Genomic DNA, 6,533 nt, shown 5'->3' with positions numbered 1-6,533 from the left:
AAACTCAAAATTAAGTCGGTTGTTCAACGCGGTTATAAAAAATAAAAAAAAACACTAATAATCAAATTGTATTTTCTTATGTTCTTTCTAACTCCTTGCTTATTTTTGACACACCTTCATAATTTAATGTTCCTAAGTCATAGAGCAGCAAAGCGAAATGTAACGGTAAAGAAAAAAAACACAATTTAGAAAAAAAAATTCGCAAAAAAAAGAAAAGAAAAAAAAATCATTTAAAATTCCAAATAACATGTATTCATAATTTCAAGGAAAAAAAAAACTCTGTTAAACATATAATGGTTCTTCTAACATGCCAAATCTTTACTCTGTACTTATGATGTTCTTAAAAAGAGTTTAAGTTTTTTTCCTCGTTCAAAAAATATGTGCAATAATAGAAAGGCTCTACATTATAGTCCCATCACAATCAATATATTTAACAATCAAGCAATATTATAAAATTTTTAATAATATAATGTTAATATTCAGCAATAAAAAATACGACAGTTTACTTTAGGTGTATAGAAATAGAATTGAACTTAAAAGGGCCCCGCCAAGCTTAAATCCGGCCCTGGCTGCTACCCCTGTGTATTGTTTCATTATGAAAAAAAATAAATGAGAAGACTAGCATTAAAAACCCCAAATTTTTTTTCTTCAAAAAAATATTAGAGTCTGAATTTGTTGATAAAAATGTGTTAATTCAGAAAAAGTACGGTCTTGCGTCTTCAGGGTAGCCACTCAAATCAGATATCAAATTTCCCTGATTTTTCCAGGTAAAAATTTTAAAATTTCCAGTTTTTTTTTAATAAAGTGTAAGGATGTGTACAAGCTTCTACATTGTAAAACATTTCATTCAAAAAGTCCTTCTTTTTAAACATATAATCTTGGAAAAAAATTTATTTTGACAAGATTATTTTTATTTTTTGGCACAACATTAATTTTTAAAAAATTAAGACATGTGGAGAAAATAATATATGAAGCTTGTAGAATATATTGTTTTTATTGAATACATTTTTTTAATGAGTTACTTTTAGTAGTATTTGCTCAAAGTGCACTTACAAAATAGCAAAAACAGAATGACCCATAAAACCGTTTCAGGTGATTATATATTAATAGATTTTTATGATTACTGTGACTCCCAAAAGCGTTCGTTCACTTACAACTTTTATTGAAATAGGAAATAAAAATTCATTAATTAAAATTTAACAATGGTAATAAGATATATAATCTATTTCTTAGCAAAACTGCATGGAATACAGTAGAGAACCATTTATTCGGTATCCAGATAACCGGGAAAAATTTTGCTCGATTTTCCCGCCATTTTAAACTAGAACGAAAAAAGCGGAAATTGGACTCATCCTTGAAGTTGAGTAGAGGAAAATGTAAGGAAGGGGAAATTTTTTTCCCCGTTTACCAAGAGAAACGTCATTTCCTCCGTGACCTTGAAGGCAGGAATGTTTTATTTTTTCCTTTAGCAGGGGTGATTGTGAGCCCAAGTCGAAATTCCGGAAAATTTCTTGAGTAAGGAAAAAAAATTTTTTTTTTTTTAAATCGGAAAATTAGAAAAAAATTTAAACAAGGTTTTTTCCTTTTTCTCAATACTTCTTAGTCAGGGTGCGTGGTCAAATTATTCAACAAAAAATAAGCACCTTTTAAGCACCCAAAAAAAGATTTTTAAGCACTTTAAAAAATATAACTAGGCAGGGTTGGAAAGTTTTTGACAATCGACGGTTTTATCTTGTTTTAACCGTCATGTCAAAAAAAAACTTTTGGCATTGTTTTTGACAATTGTCCAAAATTATGAATCATGTAAAACATAGATTCTCAACCTTTTTAACGTTACCGCCCCCTTAAGGAGCAAAAATCATTTCAACGCCCCCCTTTGTGAAAATCCAGTTATTTAGAGCATGGTGACGGAGCGAGGTGTGTAGAATTATAAGAGTCAATAAGCAATTTATTAAGAGTTACATTTGTTTGGTTTTCAAAACAAATAATGTGTACATTAACTCGATAATTTTCTCACGGCAGGTAATCGCAGTCTATTTGTTCTAATTAAAATATATACGGTAATAAAAACATACAAAAAACACCTATGCTTAAAATCAATCATTTATTCTTAATTAGATAATTAAAAACACACCCAAATTATTTTTTTTTTACACTAAAAAGTAGTATCAACGAGACATTAGTTTCTTAACGTTTGGTTCAATACTTTAAGTGTGGTGAAGACGCAAGTACCCTCGTTACACAATTTCGAGTTGATTTCTCTTTTTTGTGTGATAAGATCCGTAACAGCACGGAATCCACGTTCGACAAGGTAGGAGAAAGGGAAGACATTACAATTTTTTAACGATAGTCCGCAGTCCAGGGTAGAGGCGACAAAATTCTATGAGATGATCATCACTTCAAAGTTTCCTTAGTTGAAAGTTCGACCAATTCCTCATAAATCTGAACCTCTGCTGTTTCAATATTCACAAAAGTGTGCATGACCCAATAGCCCATTGAGGGACTTCCAGGGAACAAAACGGTCAGAAAAGTGTTGACAATATTCTTGTGCATCATCAGAGCGAATTTCACCTGCTTCACTGAACTCATTCCAACCAAAATTCTGCTTCCACAAAATGAGTTTTTTCAGAAAGGCAGAAATGACTGATTTATAGGGATCAAATTGAGCTCGTCGGCATGAAATTGCAAATTTATGCCATTAAATTTTAAAAATAAATCAGCCAAAGTCTTTCTTAAATTCTAGCAATCTGTCTCTCAGAGCTACATCTCTGTTTTAGAGAAACTTAAGCACAGAGTCGAAAAGATTCCAAAACCTATTGTGACAGGCACCTTTGGAAAGTCAGAGTATCTCGGTGCGTAGTAGCAAACGATTGAATTCTTCATTGTACACAGCTGTCTGAATAATCAATCGTTGAGAGCATTACTGCGAATTTTGTTCTCAGCAAATATAACATATTGCAATAACTGATGCAAACGGTCTCTGATATTTTTTCCCGCTAAATGCTGTCTGTGAATCAGGCAGTGAACAGCTAAAATATCTGGTATTTCCCTTTACAAAAGGGCGATAAGCCCACGATGTCGATCCACCAGTGCAGGAGTTCCATCAGTGGCAATCGACATAATATTCGCAAGAGGATTTTTCTCTGTTAAATAATCTTGGACAGTATTAAAAATAGATTTACTTTTAGTATCTACAATCAAGCTTCTTGCAAAAAGCATCTCTTGACCACTTTTTCCTACCTTTCCGAACCGGACCTACGCCTACAGTAAAGCTTGCATTGAATGGCAAGGTTGATTCCTCAACTTGAAGGAAAAATTCGTTGGATATCAAAAGTTTGCTTAAAGAAGCTTCAACATCTTTAGACATCTCACCATTTCGTAACCCGCACTGTATCGTTGCTTAATGGGATATTTTGGATTACATTGGATGTGGCTGGATGGCGTAAAACTGTTTCTAAAACTTCCTTGACAACAGGCAGTATCAATTCTGATACGATAGTATGAGCCTTCCCAGAATTAGCAATAAATTTTGATATATTATAAGAAGCTATCAAACCATCGTCGCATTTTTGTGATGAGATTGCTAGCAACCCGGAAACCTAAGGTGCTTTCAGAAACTTGTCTTTGATGTTCGCGAAAAATGACAAATCTTTATTTTGTTTGCCAGGATGACTTTTTTGCAAATGCTCCTGCTAACGGAAAGATTTCATTTTCTCATTAGATAAAACTTTGTTACAAAGTAAACACATGGGCAGTTGAGAGTTCAATAGCGATTGAACAAATCTAAACTTCAAGTACGTGGCACGGTATTGATGATACTTCTTTTTGTTAACCGAGATTGTTGGTGACAGCAAAGTACAAGCGATGAAAGAAAATCAATTATTTCTCCAAATTAATAAATAATTTATGGTAAAGAACTAATTCGCGCATATACCTGGCCAAATAAACAATGAGATCGAATCGAAACTGGGAAAAAACTGTAAGGAAGGTAACGAAAATCATCATAAGAAACACGAGTCAAATCAAACATTCATACCGAAAGCTCATACACTTCGATTTCTGTCAAATGACTTGAATGAGTCAGAGCCATTCGCGAAATAGCTATGATGAATCAGAGGCAAAAACTACAGGCTCATGAGCTGCGCTGTGTTGGTTCGGATCGGAGGAAGGGTGTCGTATAAGTTCGTTTTATCGGTGGTACAAAAGGCGTAATAATCTTAATGTATTATGTCAATTTGATCTTTATTTTTCTTTATTATTAATTTTTGATTAATTTCATTTATTAAATAAATTTAATTTAATAATTTTATCTGTAAGTTTTAAAATTAAATTTGAATGTCAAAAATGCTCATCGCCCCTCTACCGCCCAAAACATACCCAACGCCCCCCTAGTGCCCAAAACAAGTTCACCGCCCCTCAGCATACTCCCAACGCCCCCAGGGGGGCGGTATCGCCCCCGTTGAGAAACAATGATGTAAAACGAATAGCGTTTTCATACGCCACGGAGTGACTATACGCCGAAATAGTTTAGGGTTGAATTAATTATGAAAACGTTGAATAGAACAATGTGAACCGCGTCTTTTTGCATAATTCGAAGCGAAAATCTCATTTTGAAAAAGGGAAAATTAAGCACTTTTTAAAAACTCACATTTAAGGGCTTTTAAGAAACGAAAATCAAAAATAAGCACCTTTGGGCACTTTTTAAAAACGCTACGCACCCTGTTAGTTTACTTAAAATATATTTAAAATTTTACACATACCAATGATGACTTGGAGAAGTAATTAAAATTTACAAAGATGTCTTTCTTTGTTGAGTTTATGATTATAATAACTATTTACTGATAAAAAAATGAATATTAATCTTGAATATAAGCTGATAAAATATCTGGCTCTCCCTTACAAACAAATAAAATAAACTGAGTTTAGCGAAAAATCCGGATTTTTTCCGGAGCACAATCAGCCCTGCTTTAGGCCGTCAATCACACTCAAGGGTGTGGCATGCTGATTTCGTTTTCTGCTTGATTTACGAGGGGGGTGGGGAAAATGCATTGCATGCATATCAGTGAACAGAAAAATATATTTATTTGACATCGACTAATAAAAATAAAATCTTTTTCTTTTGAATAAATTCTCATTCTTTGGAAGTGCGGTATCAATTGCAAGTTTTTCTTGGTGTGGAATCACATCTGCTGTAATTAAAAATCTTGTTTTTATCAACAAAAAAATAAAAGGAGAATTGTTTATTAATTTAAACATAGGATTATTTTATGAAGCAGATTGCAGTTTTGTTTTTCTGGTTCCACTACGTTTGATTTTTTTTTCTTTTCGCACTCAATAAATTAATTCTTTTCATTCATAAATTTTATCATTAGGTTTTTTTTTTTTTTTAATTCCGTTGATCTTGCCTTGTTCTGGGTTTTAGCCTTTTTTAACTATCGTTTTGGTTCGATAATTTTCAAGTGTTTTTATTTAGATTAATAAGTTTTCCGATTATTTAATCGTTCCCCCCGTATAATTAGGTATGAAATATATTGCGATATTTAATCATTGGTTTTGTTTATATTATTTAATTTAGGAATTGTAATTATTTTTAAAAAATAAATATGAGAATTTTGTATTTTTTAAACTTTATTTTCTTGTCTAAACTTGCAATTTTTTTAATTCTTTTAAATGTTGTATTTCTACCTTTCTTTTTTCTCTTACTTTATGCATTACACTCTTTCCTTGTACTTCAGGTTCGATAAAACATCGATTAACGACACTTTTTGGTCGATCCAGAAAACTGGGAAATTCAGATATCCGGGATAGCGATGGTCCCGAGCATCCCGGATAATTGGTTCTCTACTGTATTTTAAAAACAAAGCAGAAGTTAATTTTTAGGATATCAATAATCAAATAGTAACAAAAATATTACCCCACGAGTCCTAGAACAGGTAAATGCATTCGGATTTCAGAATGAAAATTATCGTCAATTGCTTTAATTTTTTTTTTATTTATTTAGTTATTTATTTGCAATTTAGTATCAAAATTATGATAGCTAAATCATATTTTAATTTTTGCTTGCAAACTCCGTAATATTTTATTTAAAAACGGCTCGTGGCCGCAATAAGACAAGACCAAATTTAATTATTTGTCATCATAGGAGGTAAATCAGTAACGGATATGTTAAATTAGTTTATTGTGTCCTATTGCACTGTGCAATATGTGATAAAATGCTTAAAAGAAGGACTTCATATCAGAGATTAAAATAAAATTTGCGGAAAAATTCATAAATTCGCAATTGAGTGCCTGCACGAATTTAACCCAACAAAAAAAAAAACTAGTTCTATATATTTACAAATTTATAAGTTTTTGATGATTGATTTCGTAAAAATAAACTTTTCCTTTGCTTTTAAAATATTCCATACAGTTTTGTTAAGATGAGAATACATTTTTTATTATTAAATATCCATATTAATTAATGGATAGTCTTATTTCAATGAAAGTCATAAGTATACCAACACTTTTGCGAGTCACTGTTATTATATTTCAAT

The sequence above is a fragment of the Parasteatoda tepidariorum genome, chromosome 7 (assembly GCF_043381705.1).
Source record: "Parasteatoda tepidariorum isolate YZ-2023 chromosome 7, CAS_Ptep_4.0, whole genome shotgun sequence".
NCBI lineage: Eukaryota > Metazoa > Arthropoda > Arachnida > Araneae > Theridiidae > Parasteatoda > Parasteatoda tepidariorum.
This window is presented reverse-complemented; position numbering follows the sequence as displayed.